The sequence below is a fragment of the Agelaius phoeniceus genome, chromosome 1 (assembly GCF_051311805.1).
Source record: "Agelaius phoeniceus isolate bAgePho1 chromosome 1, bAgePho1.hap1, whole genome shotgun sequence".
Taxonomy (NCBI): Eukaryota; Metazoa; Chordata; class Aves; order Passeriformes; family Icteridae; genus Agelaius; species Agelaius phoeniceus.
In genome coordinates, this window is record NC_135265.1 from 125441702 (window position 1) to 125461204 (window position 19503).

The 19503-nt window shown below is 41.4% G+C and overlaps 1 protein-coding gene across 3 annotated transcripts in view; it reads right to left on the reverse strand.

The window, feature by feature from the left end:
- PAG1 (phosphoprotein membrane anchor with glycosphingolipid microdomains 1) overlaps nucleotides 1-19503 on the reverse strand; it is a 112551-nt gene that overhangs the window by 73240 nt on the left and 19808 nt on the right. For 2 of the 3 annotated variants that reach the window (XM_077186727.1, XM_077186733.1), the window contains exon 2: nucleotides 15169-15228. The exons of the other annotated variant lie outside the window; for it this stretch is intronic. The gene's annotated coding sequence lies outside the window, so the exon portion shown is untranslated. The remainder of the gene's footprint in view (nucleotides 1-15168; nucleotides 15229-19503) is intronic. 3 annotated transcript variants of the gene reach the window in all.

The window sequence follows — 19503 nt, forward strand, 5'->3', positions numbered from 1 at the left end:
GAACTATCAGTGCACAACAGAAACTTAATATGAACTTTTCATAACATTTAATAAAAAAACTTACCGAAATATCTCCTCCAAACTCTGATTAGTATCTGCCATACATAGATTATTTTTGCTTTTTCTGCGCATTTTCCACATACAGAAACATTTTTAGGATTTTAGGGTTTTTTATGGCATCAATAAGCTACATGAGGAATGAGACAGACAAAACCAAAATGTAACACAAAAAGTCTCTAAAATATATTGTAATGTTGTCATCAACAGACAGTAACTACAGAAACATCATGGAAATAATACAGGCAATAAATTGAAGCTATGTGAATATTTACTTTTATTTTCAAGACAACTGAAATTATGAGATCAATTTGGCCTTGTTTTTCTCTCATCACTTTTCAGACTTGTCAGAAGGAAGTGCAAAAACACTGCAGTCGATATTCTCTCTTGCTAGCCTGGATTAGTAGATTTATGTTAATTGCAGACATCTACATAAAAACACCTCTTAGTACTCCTCTTCTATAGGACTTTTACTGAGGATGAAATTCTGACCACACAAATAAAGTAAAAAGAAATTTTTTACTTTTTTTTTTAAAAGGAAAACTTACCTTGTAGCACATTTTCAGCAAATGTCACAAAAAGGTCTGATTGCTTCCAAAGGCTTTGATCTTGCTATCACACAGCAGCTCCTGACTGAACCAAGTGACCTTGGGGAGGCTCTGAGGGAACGGGCATCACTCATCTTAGAAACAGTCTCCTCACATCAGACATGCTTTTCATACTCTGTTTACTTCCAGGCTGGACTGCATGAAGCATCAAATCTCTGCAGCTCCAGCTGATGGGATGGGAGTTACCAGCTCCTCAAAGGTTCACAATTCTCAGCTGGGGATAGGACAGCAGGACACCTGCTCCCTGTGAGACCTGCTGAGTTGGTGGGGTGCTGCTCAGCTTCACCTTGGCTCTCTGCAGAACACCCACCACTGAAATAACAGAAAGCCAGCTAGCCAGCATGGATCACTCTCAGCTTTCAGCCAGGGAGAAAACCAGCAGAAAAAGCCTTGGCCAATATATGGGGATTTTGACTTTTCTTTCAATAGCATGAACTAAGACCCAGTAAGCATCAAGTAAAGAATGAGTTGCTTGTCCTGGCTAACCACTAAGCTTAGATAGTGGGATAGAAACTAACAAGAAAAATCATTGAAAATGCAGCATCTGTTGACATTTTCCAGCATGCACTGACCTTTCCAGTACCATTACACTCGGCTTTGCAGCACAATTACAGTTTCAGTTCCACGTATCGATAAGATCCTCATTATCTGAATTCTATCAAAATCTTTAAATTCTTGAGAGAGCAGAGAAAAATGTCTGTCTGAAACAATATTCAGTTCAGTGACATCAAAAAGACCCCAACTCAGCTGCTGGGGTTGACTGTTCACACCACTGCACTGTAACCTGGGCAGGTAAGAAGGGGAAGAGGCTGACAACTAACGTGAGGATGACTCCTCATGACAGTGACAAGAGTAGGTAGCTAAAGCCACAAAATGCCACAATATTCAAGGACAGAGCCCAGAAAATGACCCTTGCAGTTGCAAGCTCACTTGCAAACCAGAAATCATTTCATGGTATGCGAGAAGAGTCCAAGTTAATTTCCCACTCTGACCTCAGAACCTCAGACTATCCCTTGTTTAAGTCAACTTACAAGGTTATAATGGCTACTTTTGTTTCTAGCAAACCTACAAACCTGCTTTCCTTCACTTCTCCTCTTCCACTTATTTCATATGCAAAGGTAATGCATTTTATTACAGAAATAAGGAAGATCTGCATTAAGTCATGTCTGCTTAAAACTCAGGTGACTCCCCACCAGCTGGAATCTATTATTTGATTAAAAATGTTGTTGTGCCAGCTGCCATGCAGCACGTTTCACTACTCTGATTCCAGGAGGAATTAAACCCATACTGAAAATGAAATCTAGCATGAATCAGCCTCTTCTCAATACTAATGCATACCTGGAAAAAAAAAAGCATAAAAAAACCACCACAAATGTAGCCCTTCTGGACCCCAATCTCTAAAGCAGAAGGTGTTCAGTGGGGAAGAACTTCAAATTTCACATATTATAAGGTAGTAATTTCATAAAGCAGTGTCCTAATTATACCCTTAGGCTTGTTTTTAAAGTGATCTTTCTCACCATAAAAACAAACATAAGTCCTCTTCCAACAGAACCAGCTCTGAAGTTAAAGACAGTTGCTGAATTAAAAAAATTAAAAGCTTTTCTATCTCCCTGATACGGTGAAGTATTTACTAGTGGAGGGTAATTATTAGAGAATGTGCCCAGAGTAAAAAATAATTTATAGTTAAGTCTGTTACTGCTAATTCAGTTAGAATGAGAGACTGTATTGGGCAAAAAGCCCATTTAATTTGAGGGGGATTTCTGCCCGTTGTGGACTGCAGGAGTATATACTGTGAATAAGCACTGAAAATGTTGCTTAGCTTCTTGCAGTGCAAGAACATTAAAAGCTTTAAGGCAATCATTTGCAAAGGCATACTCACAAGGCCTCTCAATAGAAATACAGCAATGGCATATTGATAGCTCTACTTCTTACTATTCTCTTTTTCTGTTAGCTCAAAGCAAGTTGCAGACTGCAGCTTCAGTAGCTCTGAAAAAAGTCCATTGTTAGATCTGAAGAAAGTTTACATTCAATGGATGTTGGCAACTTTCTCTGTTCAATGGAGGGTCATACAGTTAAAAAATTAAAAGGTTTTTATGGCTTCAGACATGATAGTCTCTTAATATGCAGACATAAGAACATGCAGAGGTAAGGCTGAGAGCTGAAGCTCACACCCATTCCTGGTGCTACCAAGGCAGAGACAGAGTGCTCAATACTTTATTTAGAAGCACTAGGTAAATATCATGTGGATATTTCACTGATTAAACTGATAAACAACAGTCACTCTAGATTCCCAAGTGGCAGTGATGCCATGTATAAAATAGCCCAAAGAGAATACAGTAGGCTTTAGTCATAGCACTGAACACAACTGAGGGGTCAAATCACTGCTGACCCAAGCTGCTGTGACTTGATGTTTGCTTGAATGGAACAGAGGCTCTGAGCAGGGCAGAGAGTGCCCAGTGTGAGCACTACAGAAAGTGCCATCGTGATGGGCTGCCCTGCTGGCAGTGTCTGCAGGGAAGTGAGCCTCTGCAGCTGGAGCCCCACACGTACTGAACTCCTCTTCAACCCTGAACATGGATGCCCAGTTCCAACTCTCCAGAGAAACAAAAATAAATGAAATTTGTTGCATCTTAGAGATCTTCCTTTCAAATATGTTTTAATTCAGTTTGGGAAAGCTTGACCTCTTCTCATTTTGTGGGTTGAAATTATTTCCATTTCCAGACCAATTATATGACTTCCTCAATAAACAAGAAATATATTATTTAATCCACTTTTAAAGACTGAGCTTTGTGTATTTTAACTTTTCATTCTACATCCTCTTTCACACTAGTACAAAGTATCATAGGGTAGCCTGTTCCATGCTTTTTCAAGCACCAATTGGAAATGCAGTATGGGTGCACATATTGACAAACGCCCCATAAAGACATGAAAATAATGTTTATGCACTCCTTCCATTCACTAGCTTTCCTGGCAGCATAAGCCAGCAACCTCAATCCACCATCATCAAATGAGTCAACTCACTGTCTCAGGCTGAAAGGTGTAGCTGGGCTGTGTATTCTATTTGCCATCTGTTAGAGGTGGGGCAGTTACCTTCTGTTAATGGGGCAGTTTTCTTTATCTCTTCCACAACTAATCCTCCCTCTGGGTGGATATCTTCTGTGAATGGGCCATTGAGTCACTGCATGACTGATGAAATTACATCATCCACTGGGAGATGCTCTACCCAGGGGGAGGAGCCAAGCATTCCTACCTGGATACAATCTGGTATTTGGAACACCAGAGCAGCCTTTTCCACTGGATTGCCAGAGGAGCAGCTGTGTCCTCCACTGGATTCCCAGAGGAAGATCAGACACATCTACACCACCACTGGACCTGCAGAGGAGAACTGCACCCTTCTCCAGGATCACTGCTTCAACACAACCACACCTGCCCACCCGGAGGGCTGCAGCCACCATTCAGAGGGACAGCTGCTAACACCCTGACCCACAGGGTGTCAGGACGTATTCTGACCCTGTCAGTGATTTGTTTTCTTTTTTTGTACTATTCCATTTGTATTTTTAATTTTCCTAATAAAGAACTGGTATTCCTATTCCTATATCTTTGCCTGAGAGCCCCTTAATTTAAAAATTATTATAATTCAGAGGGAGGAGGTTTACATTTTCCATTTCAAGGAAGGCTCCTGCCTTCCTTAGCAGACACTTGTCCTTTCAAACCAAGACACTCACCATGGATACATTCCTCTTGTCTGTCATGCAAAATGGAGATACTCTCCATGCCAAAGACACAAGCTTCCAAGAGTACCTGCTTCACTGAGAGAGAATAAAGCCTCACCCAGAAATATTACAAAGAGGATTTACTTTAGTTTCTCCTGGGTGTACTTGTATCATGATGCTTGTATACACATAAAAAAGCCATATATTGAGATTTAGGATGATTTCAGGAAGGGAGCCCTCTATAATAGAAGCACAAATCCCAGATTTGCTAACAGAGACGTTAAAAAAATTGATTCAATGGCAATTACAATATTCCTATCCCAAATGGCAGCTAAAACTTTATCCCACCCTACACTGGCATGTATTGTGTGTAGGCCTTACATTTCAATAAAAGGAAGCAAATGCTTTTAACAGCACACTACACAGTACACAGGAAGGCTACAGGAAGGCTATTATAACCTCAATAAATATTTGCTGACTAAATATACTATTTCAATTAACATAACCTTTATTGAAATCAAAAAGGATATCAAAATTTAACTAAATTTTAAGAAAACTACTGAGTAGTAGCAGCTGTAAGGGTTTTTATGTAAAAAAAAAAGTATTTATATATTTCTACTTATAATTCAATACCACTGGTGTAAAATCCTCTGTAAATGTTGCACGTGAGGAGGAACTTTTTGTGATTCCAGAGCAAAACCACCAAAATCTGTACGGGCTGATGCTCTCCCAAAAGGTGGGGTAACACACAGAGCCCATGACTCTGCCAAACATGTGATTGAATGTGGCAAAGCTCATATTGCCCTGAAAACACAGCTCCTGGTGCCTGCAATATGCCTCAGCCCAGGCACACACCCTGCCCTCACAGGAAAGCTGCTGCTCTACACAGTGGTGCAGGGGAAGGCTCTATATTACTAATTTTCTGAGTATTGCCAGCCCATAGGACTGTGCCCCCTTTCTTCCATAATCTGTAAGGCAAAAAGTCATCACCACAGGAGACCTGGGCAAGTGTGAGGATTAAACTTGTAACATAGGTTCTGGCAAAGAGCTCCCATGGATGCCTGGGAAAATAGTGACTAAAAGTCCCATCCATACTCAAACCTCCATTTCCCAAGCTCCTGATGTGCAGCAGTGCTGAACATATACCTGCAAATGGAAGCTCCAAGAGATCTGAAATACTAAGGAATGCCACAAGCCCTTCTTTTCCTAAAAAAAATGGGGTTTGTATTTCAGCTCAGGTATTTTATAATTATTAGACATCTTTAAGATCATCCCTTATTAAGGACATCAGTTTTCACCTTTACCATGTGATATTTGTTTTCCTCACACAGTGCTATAAAAAACTTTGTGGCAGTTGTGAGGCACTGAGCCATCACAGTTACATTCTCTTCACTGTGTTACGGTCACTTGGAATCATGGAATGATAGAATGGCCTGGGTTGGAGGGGACCTTAAAGATTATCTAGTTCCAACCCTCTGCAATGGGCAGGGACCCTTTCACTCCACCAGGCTGTTCAGAGCCCCATCCAAAATGGCCTTGGACACTTCCAGGGATGGGGCATCCACAGTTTCTCTGGGCAACCTGTTTCAGTGTCTCACACCCACAGCAACAGATTTTTTCTTGATATCTAATCTAAACCTACTCTTTTCCAGGTTGCAGTCATTCCCCTTTGTCCTGCCACTACATGCTCTTGTAAAAAAATCCCTCTGCATCTTTTTTGCAGGCTCCCTTAAGGTACTGGAAGGCCACAATTAAGTCACCCTGAAGCCCTCTTTTTTCCAGGCTGAACAATCCCAATTCTCTCAGCTTCTCCTCCCAGGAAAGGTGCTTCATCTCCCTCATCAACTTGGTGGCCCTTGTGCTGGGGACCTCATCTAGCAGTCCCAGGCAGGGTAGAAGCACACTGAGGGCTGTTCTCAGTGAGAATAAAAAAAGATAATTCTTGCCTGGAAAGCCACATTTAAACATTAAAAAAAAAAAGATCCAGTAAGAGGATATGGATTGTTGACAAGGAAGTAGGAGAAAACAAAGAGACTACATCAGTCAACACAAGAGGCAGTGGCTATAACACCTCACTAACCTACTTCTCTTTTTTTTTTTTTTTTCCAGGGATTATGGCAGAAGAGACTCTTAAGAAGGGATTTAAAAGGAGAAAATGAGGTTAAGTGTGTTGATGTCTGTCCACAGCTCATCCTTAACTTCAGTGTAGCAGTGAATAAAGCCTGCAGATGCTGTTTTGAATACACAGCAGGTCAGTGACAAAGCTGGTATTGCAAATGAACTGGGGGGCTGTGTGGCCAGAAGAGCTTTGGATATGAAATCAGACTGCCTCTTTCTACCATTATTATTATGAAAGAAACACATGAACACTACAGAAACACTCACAAGAAAACAAATTTCTTTTAACAGCAGATTTGAACAAGGTAAAAGTTACATAAACTGCATATGAACCATGCTGGACTGAAGGATGGCATTGCTCCATGGCCACCAGCATCCCTAGGGCTGGCTCCCAAACATGTCTAACTATGTTGGTTGTTACAAGGAGTTACTACCTTCTAATGACTCCTAAAATATCTATATGTAATAGCTGGAAACTTCTGCATTCCATAACTAATTTGGTCTTTATTATAAACTGATTTACTAATGTACTTGCTATTTAATTCTGTTAGAAAATATTGAAGGTAGTATATTTTTTTGTCACCTCCTTAGCTCAGCCGCTTCCCAAGTCAAAAGAGCAGTGGCTAAGGGGCCATTTGAGCTCAGCAGCAAACCTTGGTCTTAAAACACATTTGCCTCTCAGCAGATGGTACTCTCAACAGCAGGGCAGCCTTTTATCCAAGTGACCATGAGATGGACTGGTGTTTGCCATCCTCTTAGCACGCCTCTGAAAACACCTGTTTGTTTGGTAAGGCTAGGTGCTGTACCAAAGATATGCTGTTAGGTAAATTATTGTCACATTAGGTAAATTACTGAAACAAGAAGGTAAAAGATAGAAAATGGCAGCAGACATCTTCCCACACCAGGCCTTTTTAACAGTGGTTTACAGATGAACCACCTTTCATCAAAGGTTCCAGCAAAGCATCAGAAGAAAGGAATTTTAGGAACACAACGATATCACAAAGTTAAAAAAATACTTTCTGCTGTGCTGCACTGTACTCATGCAAACCTTAACAACAAAAGGCCTGTTAAAAATGTGGACTATCTTTGATCATTTTGCTTAGTGCTCTTTACCGTGTCCTTTAAAAACTAGCAATCAGCACCAGAAAAAAAGCCAGGAGGTAACATAGCAGCCAGCTATGTCTCACTGTCACTGTCACAAATGGATTGGAAAAGCACACCAGTTGGGGTCCCAGCACCCTGCTAACACCAAGGCTGGGTCCAGCCCAGTCTTTCACCCTTTGTGAGGGATTACACCAAGCAGAGCCTGGCTCAGGGAGACCAGCAGTGCTTTCCAGGCTCTGCTGGACACAGGGAGGACGTTCCCACTGACTCCAAGGGAGGTGCTGTGCTCACAGGGACACACAGCTGCTCAGAGAGGAACTCAGTGTATGTGTCTGTGTCAGCCTGAAACTGAACTCCACCCCACAACTGGGTCCTTACTCAGACTGCTGCATCCTGTAAGGTTTTTATAGGACACAACTCACCATGCAATAAAATAAGCCTGCAAAACATCTTAAAGAACCATGTCCTAAGAGCAGCCACTTGCCTGCACTGACTAGAGCTGGACCTTGGGCAAACAGCTCTGGTGCACAAATCCTCTGCCTGGGTGTCCTGAAGAGCTCTCCAGGCTGGTGAAGCAGAAAATGTGTGCATTCATTCATGTTTTAGTGCCTTATCTGGGGTGGGTACTCCCTGCTGTCAAAAGCCAGGAGTTATGTTCCTGACAACAGTAAGGACAGGACAAAATCAAGAAAAAAATTCAGAGAGGCAGAGAAATTCAGATGAGCTTTTGATGAACAAACCTCATTAACTGACTGGCTATCAGCTATCCAAATAGATTAAAAGAATTATTATTACAGCTGTAGTTTTCCAGTTTGGAAAAGTGACATTTAAAAGTCACTACACAACACTGTCATCTGTAATGCTATGCTGTAAATTTGTTATTTAAAACCTACTTGTAAATACACAGCGAGTCTTGCAAGTTATTGGCAGCATTCAAAAGTACTGGCAAGAGCAAATAAAAATGCATCCATTTTGGAGAAATTAGGTATTCTTATGACTTCATGTCCTCATCAGAGAGCAAGCATTAAAAATATGCCCATTGCAATGTGTACAATAGCCCAGAAAAATGCTGGCTTTGCTACACTTTCTTCAGATTTAGTCAGCTAAAATGAAGTTTTCAAATCCATGAAAGACAGGCAGAGTCAAACACTGCAATGCTTTCCCAATGCCATCATATGTCAGAACACTACATGTGAAAGTTCATATATTTGATTTCCTAGCAGATACCGCTTTTCCCTCCTTGTCAAAACCATACCATTTCCTGGGGAAAAAATACAAAATGTGCATGTTTCAGACAGTCTTACTTGTTGTGGATGGACTCAGATTATGCTGTCCCAGTTGAGTGACTTAAAATTGGATTTATTGTGATTCTTCATGATTGAAGAGGTCAAAGCCTTCCCCAGGGAAAACAACTATAAGATGTTCTGCAGACCAGTACATGTGAACTTCTTAGCTTCACAAGGTTAATGTGTGTCTTGGTTTCACTGTAAGTAACACAACCTTCTTATTAACCACAAGAAAGACAATAATTTTCATGTCTATTGAGTAGAAATGAATTATTTTCCTACATTTTCCCTCCCTCCTCAAAATATGCAAAGCAAATTTTGAAATTCCCAATTCAATATATATCAAAGAAGAAAAAGGTTCAAAGTCAAATCCTAGAAAGTCAAGAAATGCCAGAACAAATTTAGTTCAGCTCCCTTGTGCTTATACATCAAGATGAAATATTTAATTACATGATGACATGCTATTTTTTGACTGCATTATCTGTGCTTTAAAGAACAAGAAACAAATTCCATAGTGGCCTGATTGGACCAGATGTTTAGATGTTCATTGCATTTCAAATCTAATACTCTAATTATTTATCTTATTGAGAGAGGTATAAGTTCAGATTAAAATTTTCCTAAGATTACCTGATAGTTTGTTTTTTTTTTTTTCCAGTGGACAAAACATTATTGGAAATATATCTTCCACCAGCAAATATTGCTTGATAGTATGCTGTGATCTAATTTTGAATGAACAAAACCAGAACAAATCTCATTTGGCCTGATTTTTTTTTTTCAAACAGGTCTATCACAATGACTAACTCATCAAAATATTTCAAATTGCATTCTAAAAATACCAGCTATTTATTATCTTACTCTGCTGTACAGACATCAGTCTAACGCTCAATCAGAGTAAGTGGTGATGAATCATGCACATTTAGGAATGTCTTGGCTCTCTGAACAATGTTTGGGTTCTAAATCTTTATTGATAGAAATATCTTCCTTCCAGCAGAAATTTACATACAAATGTGCAAATCAGGGCTAGAGCAGCAAGCCTGTGTTATGGCTAAGAGGTGGCTGGGCTTGGCTAGCTGCCTTCAGTGCCTGCTTCCACCTTGGCTCGGATAATTGGAATAAAGATGAATGAAAATTTAGGCCTGCAGTTTTAATAGTAACTATTTGTTATTTAAATTTCCTGCTCCACACTAAATGATTGCAAGAATGTGTGCTCAGAATTAAAAGGCTGCTCTTTAGCATCAGCACATTGATTTCTTGGGGTCCTTGCAAAGCTTTTCACATTGTTTCTGGCCTACAGCTCTACACCCCTCTAACTGCCTGTCAGACATCATTTCTGCTTTATGAATAAATAATATGATGCCCAGGGGAAACGTTGGGCTAAGACAAAAAAATCAATATGTGTCCAGCACATATTAGGCAGTTGTTCAGCTGAAGTCTGTCTCAAATACGTGGAGTAATTTTAATAACAAAACAAATTCCTTCTACACTGAGCTTAAAAGAAGGCTATTAAGAAAGCACTACTTCTATATCACTCTGTATGCTATTTGAAGATTAATAATACTGTTCTCTGGAAATGTGAATAAATGTTCTGATTGCAAAGTATTTGGTGATTATTTGTCTACAACTTTCAAATATACACACTACAGAAAAATGTTAGCGAGCGATTTTTTATTCTGTTCCTCTTGGAGTGGTGCTGGTGCACATCTGTGTAGTAAAGCTGTTGTTACAACTGACTTGTTTGTTATTTCAAAAACGTCTTCCAAAATCACCTTTTTTTTCCTTTCCAGAGGACCCAGGATCAAAAGTGAAACAAAAGCAGGGTAAATTAATCATTCATGCAGCTCTGTAATGGTCTTAGTCATTCCTGCAACAAGCCTATTTTTGCAGTCAGTGCAGTTCCTGGTTCAGTCCCCCACCATGCCCAGATGCCAACCTGCCACAGGAATATTTGAATCCCTCCACTGCCTAAATAAACAGGCTTAACTCCTGTGATGGGGCAGTTCTTAAATTCCTTTGCATTATGCCCGAGAAGGGCTGGGTATGTTAATTGTACCATGCAGGAAGCAGCACTGTAGGAACCGCTGCCCACTGCTCTCCCACAGAGACAGAACCCTTAGTGAAGGTGGCCAAGCTTGACTCCTACACTCCTTCCTTCCTTCCATGTGCCCCTCCTCACCAGGAAAGCTTGGGCAGTGCCAGGCAGCAGCACACAGCCCCTGCTGAGGGGACAGCACATCTCTCCCCTCCCAGCTCACTGATGGCCAGGGGGGCTGAGGCTCACCCAGCCTCACCTCCTCAAAAATGTTACCTTCCTACCATGTTCCTTGAAAACATAGATCTCATGCTGGAAAATGAGGAGATGGATAGGTGATTTTGGGACAAGCTGCCAGTGCTCCTAGGAGCCCTCATGAGAGCCACAGGCACCCCAGGTTCAGCAGCATGGCCAGACAAACAGCAGAACCAGAGAGGTAAAGACAAGCTAGCAAGCTGCAGGCAGACCATGGATGACCTCTGAGATCCCTGACTCCAAGTCACCAACATTCAGCTCATGGACATTGCTCTCCAAGGGGGTTTTTTCACCCCCCTGCTGTTATGCAAACCTTTTAGTGCAGATCCTCCCCATGGGAGCTTGCTGACAAGGCGGCTCCTCCTGCTATGCTCAGTATAATGAAAAGCACAAATTTCATGTATTTATGACCCTTTCAGGCTGAGGAGCTGCAGCTGAGTGCCCTTGCCTGGGGGTGCTCACTCCTGCAGGAGAGCCAGCCATCTGGAAGGGCAACCTAAAGGAAGCAGAGGCAAAACCTGACATGTCAGCCAAAGAAAGCTGCAGACATGCAGAAGCTACCAGTGATAGTGGCAGGGGTACCAAGGTATCCTGAGGCTCACACCAGCCAACATGGTGGAGCCCAATAACAGCAACACTGATAGAAAATGCTTTTGCCAACTCGAAGAAAGTGAAATGATAAAGACAAGAGGGAACTTCTAAGAACAATCAGACCAGAAGGGAGCAAATAAAAGCCCCCCAACAAATTCAACCTAAAAAAACCTCAGTAACAAACAAAAAAGTCCCACACCCACTCCTCAAAAGTCACACAGGCAAAAAGGAGAAGCCTGAGGCTGATGCTTGTATGGATTTCTGTTGATTCCAAATACCTACAAACCCCAATCCCCATGTGCTTGGTGCAAAACAGCCAGAAAGGAAACTGAAAGCAGAATAGTAACTTCCACCACAGGCAAGCTGTCAGCTGTAAGCAGCAAACCACGTATCCTGTGCAAAATCACTCTGATGGAAGCAGCCCTTTCTTCCCTTCTCACTGCCTTTCTGTCCAGGGCCATTTCCAGGTCCCTGGCAGCGCTCCCATGTCAGCAAGCCCTCTCCAGCTGGCACCTGGCTCACACATTGTCCTTCAGCCACTGACCTGGCACCTCTGCCAGGCCAACACCAGGCCAGACAGCCCAGAGCAGAGACTGAACATGGGCAGAGCAGTGTGATGCCCACCACAAACATGGAACAAACCAGTCCTGCACGTTCTCTGCAGGACCTAAGTCACAGGGGATGACTGCCAACAGCTCTGCTGTCCTGCTGTAGAGACCTACCCAAGAGACCCCACCCTGCTCTTCACCCCTCACACGTCCCTCACCCCCCACCACAGTGTATGTGTGTTAAAAGCCACTGCTGTGCTTCTAGAAAAATGACTGTACAACAGGTATTTCTGCCAGCCCCCAGGAGACAGGACCAGCTGGGCTTGGACACTTGACTCATGACCACTCAACTCGCACATTCTTACCCTTCTGATGCAATTTAAATAAATAATTAAGCTTCCTCAAACTGACACTGGCTGTAACCTCTCAATGTTGCCTTTGAAGGCCACAGGAACCTCAGGGAGGAACCTCTCAGTGAAACACCAGAGCTGTCTGTGCTTGCAGTGCCTGCAGATGTGGTTCCTGACTGGCTGAACGAACTCCTCGGCTCAGCCACCTCCTTTATCACCTGTCACACTTGCCCTCTCCACCTCCATCTGAAGGTACTCCAGATCACACCCATCAAGTGACCCATGGAGGGGTCACCTGGTTTTTTTACACAGCCCAAAATCTGCCAGGCTAAAGACTGACACTGTTTCACCACCCCACAGCTGGTTGAGAGAGGATCCTGTCTCACCTTCCAGCCAAACAGCTGTTTCTGGGCTGTACTGTGCATCAGAGCAGCACACCCAGATTTCTGAAAGACCCTAGAACCCAAAGAAAACTTTTTTTTTTTTTTCCTCAGCTCTAAGGTTCTCAGCTTTTAACTGAAATGACAGTGCTCTGGACCTACAGTTGCCCTCAGATGGCACTGTGTTGCTGTCTAATGCTGATGGAGGATTACATGTCCTGATAATATCTGTTCACAAGTTCTGATTTCCTCTGCAAGAGTTCAGATTATGCAGGTCCATCAGACATGCTTCAGTCATCAACACATTTTTATTGCAAACAGAATTTGCAATAACACACAGAGAAGAGAGAGAAACCCCTCAGCTTTCAGATGTGTTTCATTTCCTGATCTGAGTATCTTTCACAGAAAATTTCTCTCTTCCATTAGAAAATGAGAGTTCAGAAGTAAAATGCTTAATCTTTGACAGATTTAAAGGCAACTGTCATAGACCTCTAGCTTCCACAAGGTAAGACACTAGAAGCATGAGTGGTAATAAATTGATTTTACATTAATTTTATCTCTAAGGTATCTGTACAAGCTCATGGATTTCTATATTCATTTTAAAGACAACTATTCCCAAGAAGCAATAATTTTATAAACCATATTTATGTTGTATTTATTTATGCCCCTCTCAGGAGCTCAAAAGCATCTCTGTCCTACATAGAGATAACAAAAGGAGACAGAGAGGACTCAGAGTATTCACACAAACTCATACAACCAGTCACTGTAGCTTAGAAGGCACCTGGTCAGACAAGTTGTGGTAACCAAACATGTTACCAGAGAAGTGCACTCCATTTTGCAAAGGAAAAGTTAAACCTGTCTATTGTTAAAAAAGTTAAGTTTGTCTGAACAATCCACCTTTCCTTTAGGGAAAGCTAGGAACATGCACAGCAGGTCAGTTAGCACTGTGGGGTTACCCTGAAAGATTTTGTTTGCAATACTATCAAGTGAAGACCACCTGCCTGGTGTACAGTAGCAAAGGACTGATTCCTCAGAAAGTTTCAAGGTTCTTACTGCATTAAGAAAGAGACTTCAAATCTTCCCAGTATTTCTCAACTCAGCCACAAATTGTGTGCATTACACGCAACCAAGTCCAGTCCAGTCTGGTACCATATCACTTACTAGTAACAGCCCCCCAGCAAAGGCTGGGACACTTGGAATTAAAATTAACTTCAGTCCTTGAAATTTACCTTTTGCCAGGTGCTGGGAGACATTATTGAAGAGGCAGCCCAACATAAATTTGGTATGGCTCAAATCTCATCATTCCTCCAGTAAATGAGGCAAGCAGCACCAGCTGAAGGCTGGATGTTGTTGGGCTCCATGTGGAGGTTCCAGCTCTGCTCTGCAGACTGCACACCCACACCAACTCCCTAACCACAATATCCTCTTCTGCACCCAGCACAGGGGGGGAGCTTTGTGACTTGACCATGAAATATGAACCCCCAGCAGTCTGTTTGCTTCAGCTGCTGTCCACACCCATGGTGACCTCACGAGCTATGCTCCCAAAGGCAGGTTGATGTGCAGATCTGCAGCATCTACCACAACTGCAACAGCAGAAACAGCTTTTATCAGCTTGGCAAAGTGAGCCAGGACTGTGATTTCCATGAGATGGTCATGGCTTTGCTTGACCAAACCATTTACACTGACCAAAGCCACCTTCCTGGGCAGGAAAGCCTGTGCCAGGACATGCTGCCTCTCAGCTGCCTCTCACGCAGCTCCAGGAGAAAAACCAGCTGAAAGGCTGGGATGCTGAGGGGTGAGGAACAACTTTCTGAATGACCACACACAAATCCACATTCAGCAGATTTTACCTTTCAGCACTGCTCCTTCTTAAGACACAAATACTAGAAGGGCATTTTGAAAATGCATCACATCTTTGTTTTATACACACACACTGGAAATCCCACCCAGCTCACCACGGACGGTGAAGCTGTAAGCAACAGTTTCTGTAAAAGCTACTTGTAACATTGCTGCTAAACATTTTAGTGACTTAGCACTGGCACCATCATAAATTACAGGAGTCTTCAGAAAATGAGTTAAAGCCAAGCTGACCACCACAGGAAACAGAAAGCAGTTGTATAAACAATTACCTTGTAGGCTCTGTAGGGCTTGATGTTCAAGTGAGATACAGTATTGAAAAATGATTCCTCCTAGGCAGAAAAAAAATATAAAAATTCACACATCCAAATTCAATTATGACACACTTTAAGAATATGAAAATATACATTACATTCTCTGGTTCATCGAGTTTAAAATCACATCCAGAGAAAAGCACTTTATGAAAAGGTTTTCTTACTATTCTAAAAGTACCCAAGAGTAACTAATACAATCTTTAAATTCCTTTTTCTTATTTTTATCTGTAAACTATCTTTTGGCTTTTAAAGATCTGATAAAATTAGGCTGAGAATTAGGACATTTTTATTCTTCCACCTATGCAATGTTGCCAATAACACAAATTTCATAGAACAAATCAGAATTAAAGGCTCCCATATGTAAAGCTAGGGTGGTTTGTACTTGTGCAGTGACAATATCTTCAGAGAGATTTCTGTAACTGCTTGGGTTTGATATGTAGAAACTCACTGTTATTTAGCAATTGTACTGCTTTAGTAGCTAAAGAAAAAGCATCCAGGTCAGTGATGAGAGATTTACCAGAAGCAGAAAAAGGTAAAGAGGCTGCAAATTTGCCTTTGGCACCAGCCTTGGAGCACATACTTTTGTTTATGGGATAACAGAGGGGCCATATGGTGGCAATTTGTCCTGCAATGCCTACATAACAAAAATGACTAACTTTGCACTTTGTTTTTTCCCCATTGCTTACATGAAAAATTAACTAACTTGGTTTGTAAATTGACTTAGCTAGAGGAATGTTAAATGTCCTCCCTGGACATTAATTTCAGATTTAAAGGATCTTATACTGTTTACTTTGTAGCAGGTTAGCTCACTAGAGTATTTAAGACAGGTTTAAACCAAAATTAGAGCAATAAATAAATTAAGCTCTGAAATAGTAACCTGTAAGATTAGGAAATATAATTAACACCAAAGTAAAGGGAAATAGATACAAAATAGACTATCTCTGAAGAAATATGCCATTTCTTCTACACCGTTAATTTTCAGAGGAGACTCAAGTTACTAAAGCAGCTTAAGAAACCAGAGATACTGTCAGGCTATCTGCTTGTTCAGACCACAGAAGGATATATTGATTCAATTACTTTCTTTTGATGTAAATCCAAATTAAAATCGGTATAAGAACATATTACAACTCAAATTTTGTGCAAAAAGATTTTTTTTTTCTTTTTAGTAATAATTACCCGGTTGTTTTGCTCATTCATACCCATGTGTGTGTGTCCCACATCCCCCCACTGCACTAGTGTGCTCAACTAAAAATAAAGCAGTGCATGCTCCTGGAGAACTGTTGCTTAGCTACATTCTCAATTATCACAATGCTGGCCTTACCCATTCAGTGACAAGGTCAAAGCAATTGTTTCTTTACTTTAATGATGAAGTATCCTGTTTATAAAAAATCTTATCTGTTTCCTACTTGGTAAAATATTGCACATTTCAGTCAGTCATTGCTGGCAAGTCCCCCAGAAAGACACAGTGTGAAAACAAAACTGGTAGTGTTCATGTTAGCCCCTAAGAGAGAGGGGTTTTTTTCTCTCCCCAACCCCACCCTGAACATCAACTACCTCACACTGACACACAGGCAACCAATTACACCAACATTTGTTTTCCTTCTCTGCTGTGCCCAGGCAAATATGGCAGAAATGCAGTAGATCTATATTGTATATTTATTCTTATTCTTCCCCCCCATCCAAAAACAAGGATAAGTAAAGTGGCAATTTTTAATTAGCCTGTACCTAGAGTCGGTGCTGTGGGAAAGCTAAAGAAAAGAAGGATTTTCCCCATCACTTGTAAACACAAGAACTTTTTGGTTTTTCTTTGCCTTTGAGGGCAGCTGTTCAGCTGCAAGGACTGCAATTCTCCCATGGCTAGTCCAGGCTGCTGAATATTTCATAGCCCCTGAGAAATGCAGCTGTAATCAACTCACAAATAATGAAATGGGCAGCAATAATAGAGCAGAGGTAAAGTGCACCATTAGAGAGCATCAGTGCTTTGACTGCTGCTGCTGCAGTCTTGCTGTACCAATTTATCAGCTTATTTGATAAAATAATAATGCTATCAACTATGAAACAAAAATTAATGTTATGCCAAAAAAACCCCCACCCAAACCCAACAAGTGTCTCAGGTGGCCAACATGAATAGCAAACAGAAAAAAGTCAGAAAGCATGTCAAAAGGAGTCACATTCAAGACTGAAACTCTATTAGATGTATTAATCAATGCCAATTACACACAGCCACATTCAGGTATTAATAGAAAAGTTACTTAATTCAGGAAAAGCTTCATAAATATTAAAATAAAACAGCAAAAACACCTTGGAAGTAATAAGCATGTTCATTTAATAATATCCTGCAGAATAACCCATCTGTTGTCTTAAATTCTTTGTAACAGGATCTTGAGGTTTGACATTCAGAATCTCAACCACCTCTCTAGGAAGCCTGTTCCAGTCTTTGACCACCCTCCTGGTAAAGAAATGCTTCCTATTTTCTACTCTGATCCTCCCTTGACACAGCTTTGAGCCATTTCCCATGCACCCCATAACTGAATACCAGGTAGAAGGAACCACAACTCCTTTTCCACTTCCCCTGCTCAGGAAGTTGTAGGGAGCAGTGAGGTTGCCCCAAAGCCTCCTTTTCTCCCAAACTAGACAAACCCAAAGTCCTTAGCTGCTCCTCACTGGACATTGAAAGCTGTATTTCAAGTGACTCTGTGATATGCAACTGTGGGGAAAAGCAGCTGAGAACCAAGCAGAGGCTCAAGAATAAACACAGCGCTCCAGTCTTGCCCAAGTTGGAGGCAATTCACAGAAGTCTGTCTGTGCCTCTGTTAGTTAACAGCTGATACCCACCAGAATATGTTGAATGCTATTCCTAGAAGTTAAAGGGAGGTCTGGATGCAGGACTGTTGGCAGGTTCACATACAACACATTGCGAAGAGAAGTCTTGACAGAAACATGAAGTTGCACAAACACCTGTGCAAGCAGAAATCTAACAGCAGTGGGAAATAGAAATTGCTACATGCTTTGAGAAAGAATCTCTCTGTGCAGGAAGATTTCAATTTGTGTCAGTCTAATCATATTTTACATGTAATTCATAGGAACTCAAGGAATCTAAGCAGATTGTGAAAGAAGTCAAAGTGAAAAACACACCCTCTTCCTTCAGTGTCTTTGTACTTGTTATGTTCTCTACAAGGATATGCTGTATTTTTATTTCTTTCCTCACCAGCAATAGATACAGGTTTAATACTGCCAGAGAAAATGTGGTGTACACATGTTCAGTGCAGCAGCAGGAAATGAGCTCTAACATTCCAGAAACACATCACCTGTCACTCTGAAAGAAAAGGGTGTCTCAGGGTGATACTGAACTGGAGTAATTCCCATGCTTTGATAATTAAAGTACTCCTCCTAATGTTATCTTCCATCTGCTGGAGAAGAGATCACACAGACAGACCTTCCAGCCACACAGAGTACCCAAAAATTCTCTTCAACGATCAGAAAGCTCAGACATAACTAAGATTTCCTCATTCATATTCTCCTACACTCCCTCCTACAAATACCCAAAGATAAATTACTCAGACAAACTCCAATTTGGACTTTAAATGTCACAGGCAAATCTTATGTAGCGCATTTTTTCTTTCACTTTTTTTCCCTGGGATGAAAGAATTATTATTAACTCCCTGGGGATCATGTCTTCACTCTCCTGTGAAAAAGCACATGATAGACAGAGACAGACCTTGAACAATATAAGGCTGGTAGAGCTGCTCTACAAGTTTATCTATTAAAAATTCAAATATCTGTTTCAACAGCTGTGTATTTTCTGTCATATCACTAATCCTCTTCCAGATATCAGCATCCCAGTCTAGCCCTTCTATAAACCAGTGAGACTGTGCTGATACAGGCTGCTGTAATTGGAAGGATGATTAGGAGATACACACAGACATGCAATTCTAGCATCAAGGGACTCACAGACCATGCCCAACTCCTAAGAGGGGCACTCACTCTCACACTTCCAAACCTGCAAGGCAGGCAGCAGTTACTGCTCATGTGCTGCCTCCTCCTTGGGCAACTCACTCTACTGGGAGCCTTGGAAAATTTGCAGCATCATATTAACTCTTTCCAAGACTCTGTATTTGCCAATATATTGTGAAAAGGACTTTGAAGACATTCAAACTCCAACTGGCATTTTGTGATGATAACTATAGGAGGTGAGGCTAGCAGTGGTGCTGCCTGTTACAGCTGTTGGCCACTTTCCCCTTTCTTGATAATTTTCAATTGTTAAAAAACGTGGCTTCATGCTAAATGAAGTTT